Here is a 16158-nt window from a genome sequence, read left to right on the forward strand (position 1 = left end):
AAGGTGAAAATCCTAAAATGAATACATTCCAAAATAATTAAACGACCTTAAAGGTTTAGAATGATAATTGATATGATTTTTTTTTTGTGAAGATTGAACAAGAAAAATCTAGATTATTTATGAAAAGTTATGAACTGACCAATTTTACATTAGGAAGCAGAGCTCTCAATCCAATCGTCGGATCGGGATGAAATTTTATATAAAGTCTACTAATATGTTTTCCCACCTTGGTTAAATATCTCATTCCAATCGGAGTTTGACAAAGACTAGCAATTTAAACAGAAATAAACCAGATAGTTTACATGAAAAATAAAATAAAACACATAAAAGCATGAAAGATGGATAAAATTGTAATTATGAAAAAAGGTGCCTATAAAACTGCAAAGAGTCCACCAGTTTAAAAAAAAGAAAAGAAAAAAGATAGAGAAAAGTGGATAAGGGGAGAGAGCTGCAGATTTTGGAGAAAACCAATAATGCTCCGGTGGCCATATCTCTTGAATCCACCGTTGGATCATTCGGATTTTTGGATACGTTGTTCTCCCTACACTCCTCTACTAACTGACCGGAGCGATTGTAAGGAACACAATCCGTTTGACATAAATCATCATCTGGAATTTCCTGGAAAACAAAAAGGAAATGCACCTGTAGGGCAGTTTGGTCCCCGGCCGATATTTCTCTCTCGTCCACCGTTGGATCATGCTCAATTTTGGATATGTGGTGAGCCTAGATGTTATCTTAATTCTGGACGGTTGAGATCGGAAACTATATCTCCGGCAAGGTTTCGTGCATGTTGAACAGTAGCTCGTCCATTTTCAGGTAAACTCGGTTTTCTTCAGATCTAGGGAGATTTAACCGTTGGATCATTATACTTTTAAGATATATTATGCACAACTCTATGATATGTAGTCTGACCGTTGGGTTTGAAACAATAATCAGAGGTTGATGACTTATTTCCTTTTGAATCTATTGCTAGTTTTGGCAAAATGTAGTAAGCTTGATTAAATACATGTTTTGATGAAATTAAAATTGTGTGGGTGTAGGTTTTATGGAAGATGTAATGGTAAAATATGTTCTTGTTTTTAGTATTATTATAGATTAAATGTGTATTTTTTTATATGAGGGGAAGGATGATTATTGTGTAAGAATAGTAAGGAACATTGCTATATGAACATGTTGATTGAATAAAACATGTTGATTGAATAGAAAGCTAACTTGTTGTTTGTGTGGATATAAATGGGGTGGAACCATGAAGAAATTGAAATGAAAGAAATTTGAAAAATAAAACATATTTAAAGCTAGTCATAAGTGTTTTTAGCAAATAGTTAGTTAATGAAGGTTGTCATGGATCCCAATTAGTAGGGTGAAATTATTGTCGTGATAATGATATGAGAATATTAATTGTTAAGGTTTGCCGCATATGTTTAATCGCATGAGGAGAAAGCAAAAGAAAATGAATAGTTCATCATTGTTGTATTAATAATGATAATAGGAGAAATCTCAAAAGGAATGAGTTTCTTTATTTTGGTCTAATCTTGCTATATTGTAGAGGTAGGGAAATTGTTTGAATGTTTTGCTTTAGAATTGGTTTGGATTTGTGATTTAATGATGCCAAATGACCTTAGATATGTTGCTTTTGCATGAAAATAAGTTGGAAGTTGAAGAGGATTTCCAAGGAATAAAAATCCTCGTTGTCCAAAATTTTAGTTATAAAGAAGGGGCTGTTGTGATTGTTGATTTTGAGTCTTAAAACAAAATAATTTGGAGTTGGTTTCTTCATAAAAGTTGTATCTCTATGTTTAGCCTTCCATAGAGATAAATCACGCCCAAAACTGAGTTTTACAACTTTAGTTATGATTAAGACACTAGATAGTGTTCTGGGTTAGTTAAGCTTAATTGATCGGAATTAGATAATTTTTAATCGTTGCTTGGAATTGCTGCTGAGTGATGGTTTTGATAACAAAATTATAAGAATGAATATAAACATTAAAATGAGTAAAAGTATGAGATCTTAAAGAAAATTCCTTGTGATTAGTTTGAGAATACTAGTTGAATGAGAATTAAATGCAGATGTGATGTTGGTTGTATTGTTGATAAAAAATTGAATCCCTGGTGGTACAGGGAAAGCTGTGGGGACTGGACAATTGCATGGAGTGGCAGCATGTGCACCTATTCTAGGTAGGTGATTCATCACCTTATTTTGTAATTATTAGTTTTTCTTAAATATTTGTGTTGTGTGTTTAATTGATGTTAAAAGAATGAAGCAAATAAATAAGTTGAGTGATTATTACAAATGAGAATTATTTGTAATTTAAGAGAAATTACCGAAATTATTTGGCTAACAAAAGAGGTTAGCCGGGTGCTGGGTAATTCGTATGGAATTACCGGATTGATTGTGGCAACCAAGATGGGTTAGCCAGATTTCTTGGGTAATTAAGAGAATTACCGGGTTTATTGGTTAACAAGGAAGTTAACTGGATATGGGGTTATTCGTATGGAATTACCGGATTGATTGGCTAACAAAAGAGGTTAGCTGGATGATGGGTAATTCGTATGGAATTACCGGATTGATGATTGGCTAACAAAAGAGGTTAGTTGGATGATGGGCAATCCGGAGGTTAGTTGGATGATGGGTAATTCGTATGGAATTACCAGATTGATTGGCTAACAAAAGAGGTTAGCTAGATGATGGGTAATACGTATGGAATTACCGGATTGACTTTGGCAACCAAGATGGGTTAGCCAGATTTCTTGGACAATTAAGAGAATTACCGGGTTTATTGGTTAACAAGAAAGTTAACTGGATATGGGGTAATTCGTATGGAATTACAGGATTGATTGACTAACAAAAGAAGTTAGCTAGAGGCTGAATAATTCGTATGGAATTACCAGATGTATTGGTAACCGAGGAAGGTTAACCAAAAGTGTGGGTAATTATATGAAATTACCGGAATTATTGACAATCGAGATGAGTTAGCCGGATAGTTAAGTTTTAAAAAGATTATGTGAATTAATTGATTGAAGTTAGAAATAGTAAATTCTAAATGTTATGAGTAAAATAATTAATATATGACGAATATATTGAGTAAATTAATTAATGTGGTTATTGGGTAAACACAATGACTTGGAGATTGGAGAGGAATTGATAGATAATTGGTTATCATAGTGCTGGTGGCTAAGGATACATTACAATGATACTTAACACCATAATGATGGTGGCTAAGGGCATAAATTGATACTTGGCACTGTGATGAGGGTGATGAAGGTTATGTGAAGGATGCTTAGTGACCGTAGAGTCGATAACTAAGATTGTGTGCAAATGATACTTGGCAACCGTGGTTACAATGTATATGATGTTAATAAGAAAAATAAAAGGGGTTCGGTACGAATGGAAGAATCAAATGGCATTGATTAGCCATCCAGGTTTGGATTGCTAATGGTATCGATGAAGTTTCATCGGTGCCGGTATTTCTTAAATTGATTAGTCTAGCCCAATATTAGAAGACTAATAATACTAATGAGATTTATTAGTTGCAGCGATTACCTTTTAGCAACAGTTTCAGAAAAAGGAAAATATTGATTAGTTATTCCAAAAGAATGAGATAAGTTAATAATACCAAGAGAGGAATATCTTGGTATCAAGTGAGAATTGATTTGTAAAGAGATGGTGTTCGCAAACCGTTGAGTTGTGTTGAGATTTCCAAGATGGAATTATTCTTGGCAAATGAGATAGGATATTAGATGGATATTGGTAATAGATCGAAAATATATGTTGTAAAAGAGGTTTATGCCTAATTTTATATATCAAAAGAAATTCCATAGAGATTATTGTCTGCCATTGTTATTGCTTGTTACTATCTTTTATATTTATGTGTACATGTTAATTTCTATTTTCAGATCCATCAGGGTCGCGTCAAGGGTAATGCTAGTTTAGATATCTTTTGCTTTGACTATGTAAATTATAAAACTTGAGATGTAATATTAATCCGTAAATTTGAATGTATGTCTTTACTCTAATGGTTTAAACTCTTAGTACCTATTTGACCATGCATATTTATGGTTGAAATTGAATCTTTCATTTGAACTATATTATATGATGTTATTGAATAAGATGTGTTGTGTTGATGATAATGAGTTGGGTTGAGACCCAGGATGATTGGGTCGTAATTTTGAGTTATGAGATGTGAGATATTAGAAGTGTAAACAGGGTATATGTCGATAACTTGGGACCTACCAGTATAGGGGAGACTCTACCGAAATTTTGGTAGAAATTTTGGTGGAACCTGTATATCAAAAAAAAAATATTACTTGAAAATTTCCAATATATCGCGAAAAAGAATGTAGAAAAATCGGGGTTGTTACAAAGACACTGCAAAATCAATGCAAGAACAAGTTAATGATAAGACATAAGAAGTAAACCACAACCGTGTAGAAAGGAAATCAAATTAAGTAAATTATTAAGTTGAACTCCTAATTCACTCAATGTTAAAGGATGAAATTGAAAAGAAAAATCAATTAAAAAAAGACTTTAAAACAATATTTGGGTTAACCTGTCAAATTCACGACCCGGGTCATAAGACCGAGATAACACAATGAAAAATAAATCTAAACAAATTACAGATTTCAATCACCAATCAACATAATGTTGAATGATGAGATTAAAAAAACAAGATAAAAAACAACCCGAGACAATCAACAAAACCCTTGACCCGGGGTATCATATCGAGATAATATAATAGAAAGAATATAAAAAAAATAACCTGATTTAATTTAGATTAACTTGCCAAATCTATGACTTTAATCATAAGACTTAGATAACTGACACGACCAAAAGATTGATGTCTTCTCCCAAGTGCAGGAGTGTCGAAGTAATAAATAACCCGGCAAGACCGGGGTCGAACCACAGAGAGGTTAATTATATAAATTACAAATAAAGACAGATTTGAAGAGAATAATAACAGAAAAGGAGTTGAAGAGAGTTTTGGGATGTGATATTGATGTAAGGATTAAACAATGATAAAACAAATGTCAAGGTTAGAGGATTCACTAATGGTATTTCAAATAAATATAATATAAACCCTTTTTATTACTCAACTAGAAACCACACACAAAGGAGGTTCTAATCGGATGATTTATCATTAATGGCTCATTATAAAGTATTAACATGATCATATTAATTATCTTGTCTAAGTAACACCATACTTATAAATATCATCAGGCATTCATGTTGCTGGCTTATGTTAACAACAAATCAAGTTCCTATCATAACAACGATGTCGGCCGAAAACTATGAAGGATCAAGCATTCGATGTACCAAGTGTTATACAACATAAATCTAGATTAACCATTTAACAAGCAAGGTATTAAGAATTAGTAAGATAAAAAGATAAGACATGCTAATAACAATTTATCTTGGATATAAACATTAAAGTCCATGTTGAGTTTATATTATACCTATTCTAACACCATTAGTAAAACCTTTTCACCTTGACATAATTAACTTAGCTAAACATAATGAAGAAGAAAAACATAAATAAACAATATAAGAACATGATTATGATATAAGTTAACTAAGTATATGAAAGGAAATGAAAAAACATAAACAAGAGATTAATATAACATGAAAGAAAACTTGAACATTACAAAGATATAAAGAAAGAAAGCAAGAACATGATCTTGATCAGAAAACCAAGATGACTAAATACATGGCAAATGTCTCCTTTTATAGGCTAAGATGTGGAACTATTGCTTGGTGGACTAAGGAAATAGTTGGTGGCCAACCATTGATTTGGTGGCTGGTTTTTGACATTGTTGGCTGCTGGTTCTTGAAATTGTTGGCAGATTTTTGATATTGTTGGCTGGCCAAAACGTCATTGCTAACATCAGAATTTGAGCCCTTTGTTCCATGAAAGCTGTGGGCAATTGTCTCAGCTTTCCAGCAAAAAAAACCAGAGCTCATTTGAACTTCTAGAACTCAAGATATGAGCTGAAAACCGAACAGTGTTTGAGCTGCAGGACAGGTTCTGACTTCTCCGTTGTTTCTAAGATTTGAACTTGATAACGGCAGAATTGAGTCTTGGACCCTTCATGAAAGTTTTAGGTCTATGTCTTATCTTTCCATCCATATAAAGTGGACCTAAATCCGAGTTCTACAACTCTAGTTATGATCAAATAACAGAATGGTGTTCCAGTTTAGAATTGAACCAGCATCTCTTCTCTTAGCCTAGTTCTCTTTTTGTCTCTTCACTTTCAATAGTTAATCACATTAATCAATCTTTTGAATTGTGAGATATACCTGCATTCAAAACAAGCATTTACTATAAATTAAAGATATATTATATTATCAGACTTGTTATTATAAAACATGCTTTCGTTAGGGAATTTAACGATACTTTAGTGTAATACGATGATATAAAGCCTTAATGAGAATGCACTTTTAAGTACTAATCACACCCCCCAACCAGCTTATTACTAGTCCCTAGTAATCAAAGCGTTAAAATACAAAAACAATTTGCAAGTTCCACAAAGCAAGGTATTCATCATTTAACTTCTATTAATCTATCCAAATAAGCAAACTCTCATTAAATTTATATATCTGCTTCATACTTCTTAAACAAGATATTAATAAACCTTCCTTTTGTGCTCAATAAATCAAAACATAGCTATGGAGCTTTTCATGGAAGAAAACAAAATTTTGTTCCAATGTTTAAGGTTAACTTCCTTGGGTTGGGATTATTATCTTTTTTTTTTTTTGAAAGCAAGAATTTATAATACAATGTATCTTGAACCCATGTAACGAGCTTTTAGCTAATGACTCCCAGACCAGTTGGTCTTAGGGCATCAGGTGTTGAGACACCCCTACGAGCTTAGTAACTCGGGTTGCAGATACTGACACGTAGATAGTGCAATGTTTGATTCCCTTAAGCTTTTCTCCTTAACCCATGTAACAAGCACTGGGCCAATAGCTCCCAAGTCAGTTGACTTTAGGATACTAGGTGTTAAAACACCCCTTCGGGCTTAATTGCTTAAGTCAAGGAGGCTACGAAACCAAACTTATCTACTTTTTATTTATTTGTTTGTTTTTTTTTTCGCGAGATTTTTTTTGTTGTTTTATATATATATATACTATCCCTTTCCCTTAGTTGTTACCATTAACAAAAGAACATAAATAATGTAATAATCCAATATGCAACCCTCATATGTTAAAGTGTGTGTGTGAAAATGAAGGTTTAAGAATACTTGTTAAATGAGTATATGAGCAGAATTAAGTGATAACAATGCGAGAGTTTGTAAATCTGAATATTTCAAGAAGTATTATAATAGACCTTGTTAAGAATGTTTACTAAGATGCGTCTCAAGAGTCATTAAAGTTCATCCTTTACTCTGCCATCCAAGTAACAACAGGTTTGCAAATGGTTGTAATAATAGAAAACACAGTTAGTTAATTTTTTTTTTTAAATATCAACTATTACCCTCTCCCCCCAACCAAAACGAGACATTGTCCTCAATGTTCTAAGGCAGAAAGATAGAGTATAGAAGACATCACCTGAAACAGCAACTACTGACAATCCTGAAACACACTTTAAACAAATATAAGAAAGCACAAAACACAAATATTATGCTATTAATAAAACCAAAAGACACAATATGTCACAAACTAAGGCTCAAATCCAATCTAAGCTTTTTACGGCGTTCCGTGATTGACCAATTGAGTCGACTCATAGAGGAATCAACTACAGGGATGAAAGATTGAAGTTCATCAATCAATTGTTCAGCAGTAGTAGCAGAGATGAGGATTTGTCGCGCTGAAAATGTTAGAAATTGTTGTTCCACAGCATGATCAAGAAAAGACAGTAAAGTATTAGAAAAACCATTAACATTTAGCAAACCTATAGGTTTCTGGTGAATGTTCAGCTGAGCCCAAGATGAAATATGAAATATCTCTTCTAAAATTCCCAAACCACCTGGTAAAGCAATAAAGGCGTCATCATGGTTAAACATTATAGATAGTCGTTTAGACATTGTGGAGACCTGTAGTTTCTCTCCAACTGTTTTTCCAATGATGTCCCCTTCGGCTAAAGCTTTGGGGACGACCCCCAAAACTTGACTGCCTCCTAAAAATGCAGCTATTGAAACACTCCCCATTAACCCAAGGCTGCCTCCCCTATACACTAAATGAATCTTTCTCTCAGCTAGTACCCGACCAAGATGATTTGCTGATTCTATAAACTCTTTTTCTTTCCCAGGATTGGATCCACAAAAAACACAAATATTTTTTTATTTTAGGAACAGAGGAACTGGCCATTTCTACACACTTCTATATCTATTAAACGAATGGGTAGAGTAGAAATGATGGGAAGGAAGAGAAGATTTTATAGATGAGAAATTGAAAATGCAATCATACCACCTATATGTAGGCTAGCTGGAGTCTCACTTTCTCTCTCTCTCTCTCTTTATTTTTTTTATTTTTTTATTTTTTTTATTAATTTTTTTTAAAGCATGTGTATGTACAAGTAGCTGTGATTGTGGCTCACATCTTCCCTTGGTTTTACGTCCAAGAATGGCTTAAACGCCCTCTATGGGTCGGGGATAGGCTTCCCATCCAGTTTTCTTAAAAACTGACAAACAGGGTCTTTTTTAGTCAGATTCCCAAGACTAAGTCGATCATGTGCTTTATGAAAATGAGGCTATAAATCATGAATTGTACGATGCATATCTCCACTATGATGAGACTTAAGAGTCAATAGAAGATTAACTAAAGACTCTCGATGCTTTGAAATAAATCCCACCTTTTGACATTTTTCACAGGTTTTGCAGAATGCATGTGAGTCTTTGAACATGGTGGGCCAATAAAATCCACTTTGTAAGATTTTTGCAGCTGTCTTCTTTGGTGAGAAATGACCCCCATATGTTTCAGAATGACAAAATTTAATGACACTACTTACCTCATTGTCGGAAATGCATCTTCGAAATATTTTATCGGGACAATATTTGAATAAGTAAGGGTCATCCTAATAAAATTTCTGCACGTTGCTAAAAAACTTTCCTTTGTCTTTGGTACTCCAGTGAGTTGGCAAATCTCCTGTTGCAAGAAAATTGATATGATTAGCAAACCAAGGCATTGGACTACGAGAAAGTAAGGATTGACCAGGATAGTATTTCTCAATTGGTGTGATGTCAGATGTCGAATCTATTGTCAATTTTGACAAATAATCCACGACAACATTTTCGGTGCCTTTTTCATCCTCGATTTCTTCTTGTTTGAAAGTTTCAAAAATTTCAGAATCGTGATTGACTTCTTTTTGCTTGGTCATGGCATGAGGAAATGGAAGTACTGGTGGGGAATCAGTCTTTTCTTTGCAATATTCAGGTTTAACCCCTTCCTTACCCTCAGAGATTGACTCATCATCTTTCTCACAAGGTTCAAGAATTGGTTTTTCAATAACCTTACCACCGTGGAGAGTAATGACTGATTTGACTTGATCCATGTGTTGGCTTCCAGAGCTACTTGCATTTGAATTGTATTGCCCTTTGGGATTTTGCTGTGGTTGAGATGAGAACTTACCTTTCTCATGAAAATTGAGAGCAGATGTGAATTTTGCAAGAGTATCTTTAAAATCTTTCATGCTTTGAGCAAGTTGAGTGTTGATTGTCTCTTGCTTTTCAATGAATGCATATAAAGTGTCCTCAAGATTTCTTTCAGGAGGGGGAACACAAGGAGATGCATACCCATGAGAACTTTGAAAATTATGATGTGCTTGAAATGGTGGTTGTGAAGTTTGTGCATTATTGTTACCACTCTTCCAATTGAAATTTGGGTGTTCTCTCCAACCAGGGTTGTACGTTTGTGAGTATGGATCATGATTTTGCCATTGAAAACTGTTTAAAGCATTGGCATGTTCATGGAAACATTCCTTAAAAGAAGGCAAAGTTGGACAATCATTGGTTGAGTGTTCATTAGTTTCACAAATTTGACACACAATTTCTTGAACAAATTTTATTTGACCACTCTTTTTTAATTCTAGTGCCTCAACTTTTCTAGCTAAAGATGCAAATTTGGCTTGGAGGTCATGATCTTCCCTAAGGTTGTACATGCCTCCATTAGATGTATGAGGTTGAGTTTTACTTGGTACCTCACACGTACCTGTGGTGTCCTAATTCTGAGCATTTTCAGCTAGCAAGTCTAGGTACTCCATTGCTTCATCAGGGTCTTTATCTTCAAAAGTTCCATTGCACATCAATTCCACCATTTGCCTATCTTTAGGTGTTAACCCTTCATAAAATTGTGAAACCAATCTCCATGTTTCAAAACCATGATGAGGACAGGTATTAAGCAAGTCTTTATATCTATCCCAACACTTGTAAAATGTTTCTCCTAGTTTTTGAGTGAAAGTGGTGATTTGCCTTTTGAAAGAGTTTGTTCTGTGAGACGGAAAAAACTTCTTTAAAAATTGTTGTTGCATTTCATCCCAAGCACGAATGGATGCTGACCTAATATTTTGTAGCCATGTTTTAGCTTTATCTTTTAATGAAAAAGGAAAAAGCTTTAATCTGATGGTGTTCATGCTACAATTTAAGTCATTATAGGTGTTACAAACTTCTTCAAATTCTCTTAAATGCAAATATGGATTTTCTAATTCTAAGCCATGAAAAGTGGGTAAAAGTTGAATAATACCTGGCTTAAAATTAAAATGAGAAGCATCAGGAGGAAAAACAATACATGATGGTGCACTTGTTCTTGTTGGATTCATGTGATCTCTAAGTGTTCTCACATGATTATTCTCATTATTCTCATTATGAATTGACTGGTTATCTTCTTCGGCCATGTTTTCTAAAGAAAATGAGGATTTCCTAGAAAGTCTACCACTTAATGTACGTGTCCAAACTCTCATGCAAGTGCAAAAGAAAAGAAAAAGAAAAGGAAAAGGAAAAGGAACAAAATTAGAAAAACAAATAAAAGTAAAAAAAACAAAAGAAAATAAAAGAAATATAAAATTTATACAATACTTACCTCCCCGGCAACGGCGCCAAAAACTTGACACGACCAAAAGATTGATGTCTTCTCCCAAGTGCAGGAGTGTCGAAGTAATAAATAACCCGGCAAGACTGGGGTCGAACCACAGAGAAGTTAATTATATAAATTACAAATAAAGACAGATTTGAAGAGAATAATAACAGAAAAGGAGTTGAAGAGAGTTTTGGGATGTGATATTGATGTAAGGATTAAACAATGATAAAACAAATGTCAAGGTTAGAGGATTCACTAATGGTATTTCAAATAAATATAATATAAACCCTTTTTATTACTCAACTAGAAACCACACACAAAGGAGGTTCTAATCGGATGATTTATCATTAATGGCTCATTATAAAGTATTAACATGATCATATTAATTATCTTGTCTAAGTAACACCATACTTATAAATATCATCAGGCATTCATGTTGCTGGCTTATGTTAACAACAAATCAAGTTCCTATCATAACAACGATGTCGGCCGAAAACTATGAAGGATCAAGCATTCGATGTACCAAGTGTTATACAATATAAATCTAGATTAACCATTTAACAAGCAAGGTATTAAGAATTAGTAAGATAAAAAGATAAGACATGCTAATAACAATTTATCTTGGATATAAACATTAAAGTTCATGTTGAGTTTATATTATACCTATTCTAACTACATTAGTAAAACCTTTTCACCTTGACATAATTAACTTAGCTAAACATAATGAAGAAGAAAAACATAAATAAACAATATAAGAACATGATTATGATATAAGTTAACTAAGTATATGAAAGGAAATGAAAAAAACATAAACAAGAGATTAATATAACATGAAAGAAAACTTGAACATTACAAAGATATAAAGAAAGAAAGCAAGAACATGATCTTGATCAGAAAACCAAGATGACTAAATACATGGCAAATGTCTCCTTTTATAGGCTAAGATGTGGAACTATTGCTTGGTGGACTAAGGAAATAGTTGGTGGCCAACCATTGATTTGGTGGCTGGTTTTTGACATTGTTGGCTGCTGGTTCTTGAAATTGTTGGCAGATTTTTGATATTGTTGGCTGGCCAAAATGTCATTGCTAACATCAGAATTTGAGCCCTTTGTTCCATGAAAGCTGTGGGAAATTGTCTCAGCTTTCCAGCAAAAAAAACCAGAGCTCATTTGAACTTCTAGAACTCAAGATATGAGCTGAAAACCGAACAGTGTTTGAGCTGCAGGACAGGTTCTGACTTCTCCGTTGTTTCTAAGATTTGAACTTGATAACGGCAGAATTGAGTCTTGGACCCTTCATGAAAGTTTTAGGTCTATGTCTTATCTTTCCATCCATATAAAGTGGACCTAAATCCGAGTTCTACAACTCCAGTTATGATCAAATAACCGAATGGTGTTCCAGTTTAGAATTGAACCAGCATCTCTTCTCTTAGTCTAGTTCTCTTTTTGTCTCTTCACTTTCAATAGTTAATCACATTAATCAATCTTTTGAATTGTGAGATATACCTGCATTCAAAACAAGCATTTACCATAAATTAAAGATATATTATATTATCAGACTTGTTATTATAAAACATGTTTTCGTTAGGGAATTTAACGATACTTTAGTGCAATACGATGATATAAAGCCTTAATGAGAATGCACTTTTAAGTACTAATCAATAACCTCATAAAGAGCAAATTAAAACAAGTTATGAAGCTCAATTATCAATCACTCCTGTCAGACTCAATGTTGAATGATGAAGTTTATAAAAAATTTTAATTAAAAATGACATAAAAAATAAGCTAAATCAACTTGGGTTAACTCGTTAAACACTATTCCCGGGTCATGAGATTGAGATAACTTAATAAAAAATAAACCAAAACAAATCATAAAACCTACCAAACAAACTAAGTCAATTGGGTTAACCTGCCAAACTAACAACTCAAGTCATGAGACGAGGACAAACCAATAAAAAGCAAATTCAATATTGAAGGATCCGGGACCCGAGCTATGAGACCAAGATAACCTTCCAGAAAGAAAATAAAAATCACTCGATTTCACCAATGTTAAAATATCAAAACTTGCAACCTTGATATCTCTATAGAAAACAAATAATTTTTTTATATAAAAATCAATTTCCAACCGACTTAATGTTGAAGATAAAATTGAAAAAAATAATAATTAAAAAAACATAAAAAACTATTCGAGTAAACTCGGGTTAACTCGTTAAGCATGATTCTCTGGCCATGAGGCTAAAATAACACAATAGAAAGTTAACAAAACAAATAATAATGTCTAATTTCAGATCAACCCAATATTAAATGATGAAATTGAAAAAAACAATTGAGTCAACCGGGTTAACCCATTAGACCAGCAATCTGTAGCATAAAAGTGAAACAACTCAATAAAAAAATAATCTAATATTAAAGGATGAAATTAAAAAAAAAATTGATTGAAAAAAAAAGCATAGAAAAAAAGAAGCAAATCATTATTCCAATGAATAGTGCTTAGTGACGAAGGGTATAGTAAAAACCTCTTCTCTTTTAGTTTAAAGTTAATACTAGATAATTGCCTAATATTGAAAACTCAATTCTTAATCAACCTAATATTAAAAAAAAAATTGTAAAAAAAAAAATTAACAAAAAACATAAAAAAACCACTCGAGTCAACCTGAGTTAACCAACCAAACCCGTGACTCGAGTCATGAGGTCGGGATATCTTCATAGAAAACAAACCGAAATGAATTATGAAGTTTAATTCTCAATTAACCCAATATTAATGGATGGAAATGAAAATTAGAAATCTCAATTCCTAATCAACCTAATATTGAAAAAAAAATTCTAAAAAAAATTTAACAAAAAACCTGAAAAAACAACTCGAGTCAACCCGAGTTAACCGATCAAATCATGACTCGAGTCATGAGGTTAGGATATCTTTATAGAAAACAAACTGAAATGAATTATGAAGCCTAATTCCTAATTAACCCAATATTAATGGATGAAATTGAAAAATAAATGCATTTAAAAAGAACATAAAAAATCTTGAGGCAACCAAGCTAATCGTCAACTCGGGACATGAAACCATGGTAACCCTATAGAAAAAAAATTACAAAGTATAATTTTCAATCAACCTAACATTGAAGGATTCAATTGAAAAAAATAAATTAAAAAAATATCCTAAGTCAACTCGGGTTAACTTGTCAAACTCGGATTATGAGACTGAAATAAATCTATAGAAAAAAATCAAATAAAAATATAAAGTCAAATTCTCAATCAATCCAATGCTGAAGGATAAAAATGAAAAAATACTCAATTAAAAAAGGACCCAAAAAAACTTGAGCCAACCAGTTTGTTAACCCGCAAAACTTGTGACCTGGATCTTGAGATCACGATAACCCCATAGAAAACAAATAAAAAAATATGAAGCTAAATTCTCAATCAATAAAATTGAGGGAAAAAATCTATTAAAAAAATAAAAAATTGTTGGTCAGATCAAAATTATCAAACTCAATTCTCAATCAACCTAACGTTAAAAAAAAATTTAAAAAAAAAACAATTAACAAAAAACATGAAAAAACCACTCGAGTCAACCTGAGTAAACCAACCAAACCCGTGACTCGAGCATGAGGTCGGGATATCTTCATAGAAAACAAACCAAAATTAATTATGAAACCTAATTTTCAATTAACCTAATATTAATAGAAGTAAATGAAAAACAAATGCATCTAAAAAGAAAAAAAAACCTCATTATATACATCCATACATAGCCGATAATGTTCAAAATTCACAATTAATTTTCTAGTAAGGAGGAGCTACTTCTTTGAGGGGGGGATCAAGAAAAAGTGTTTGATATAAGAGATTGTAGTAATAAGTGATGGAGAATAACCCTTTTCTCAAGACATGTGAGAAGCACAATACAAAAAAGGACAACTTCTTCTGTAGGGATTGCCCAGGAGAAGAAGAAACTGAAATTTCCAGCTCATCTAGTTTATTTACAAAAATACTATTCATAAGTTTATATGTTTTTTTTTTTTGTCCGAATGCTGCTGACATTCTTGTACAATTTTTCTCAACTTAATCTAAAATTTTAAGTTATAATAAAATAATATAGTAAAAGATTTCTCATAAAATTTTATCTTGATCTAATAATTAGATTGAAAGTTATGTTCAATAAAGTAAAACTAATTTATAAGTGATTTTACATCAAAATCCGAGTTTTTCTTGTGTCATTCTTGCATAAATCGTATTATTCTATTAAATTCTCAGGATCATTTTTTTATTTGAAAATATATTTATTTTATCTTTTTATTATTTAGTTCATTTAAAGACTTATTGTTGTTTCATATTAACATTATTGATTTTTAATCAAAGTTTACATTAACACTGTGATATACCATTCTCGTTTTTGTTTAAGAATTGATCACATATTTTAAATTATTTTAAATTTTATTTATTTTTTATTTTATTTTCAAATTTTCCTCATAATTTATCATTTTTAAATTAAAAACTACATTATTTATGACTGATTAGGCTCGTCAAGGAGTATGGCCATCTGGTTGGTAGGTCAAACTCGTGGCTAGCTAACTCTCAAAAAGTATATCGTGAGCTTGAACATGAGCTTTAATTGCACGTGTCCTTTAATAACATTGACACTCTTTAATCTCGTTACTAATTAACATGTCCTTTTTACGACTGAGTCTTAAATCATATAAGATGTTGCGTTTTGGTTTAAATTAAAATTTTGTGGCTTGAAGTTATTGACAGGTTGCGATACATCCACTCACACTCTAGCCTTTGTTATATTATTGTTTATGAACAGATAAAAAACAATAATTGTTGATACTTAAAACAATAATATTAATTAAATTTAAAATGATAAGAAATTGTCTTAAATAATTAGGAGAACTCGAAAGCAGTTGATTGGATTACTGGGAATTAACATGACTTTTGCTTAAACTATTTTTAGTTGAGACAGAGACTGGAGAGGAAGACTGTCGATAATAGCAATCGTTTTCTTATCTCCTCTATCATATCTTGAATAATTGATGAGAGAGTGGCATGCCAATTTCTTATCAATTGTTGATGTTAAACGCTAGCTGGGTGTATAAATTAGTCAAAAAGTAGGATGTCCCACTGGCCACGATGAGTTAAAGCATCGAAAAAATCCCAGGC

General features: G+C 32.4%; 1 protein-coding gene and 1 long non-coding RNA gene across 2 annotated transcripts in view; one reads left to right on the plus strand and one right to left on the minus strand.

The window, feature by feature from the left end:
- LOC18098713 (kinesin-like protein KIN-14S) overlaps positions 1–16158 on the minus strand; it is a 120756-nt gene that overhangs the window by 52598 nt on the left and 52000 nt on the right. The window lies entirely within an intron of this gene.
- On the plus strand, positions 412–4128 carry LOC18098762 (uncharacterized). The gene is made up of 3 exons (XR_002981960.2): positions 412–816; positions 2119–2175; positions 3895–4128. It is a non-coding gene; the product is annotated as an uncharacterized LOC18098762 (long non-coding RNA).

Source organism: Populus trichocarpa, chromosome 5, assembly GCF_000002775.5.
Source record: "Populus trichocarpa isolate Nisqually-1 chromosome 5, P.trichocarpa_v4.1, whole genome shotgun sequence".
Taxonomy (NCBI): domain Eukaryota; kingdom Viridiplantae; phylum Streptophyta; class Magnoliopsida; order Malpighiales; family Salicaceae; genus Populus; species Populus trichocarpa.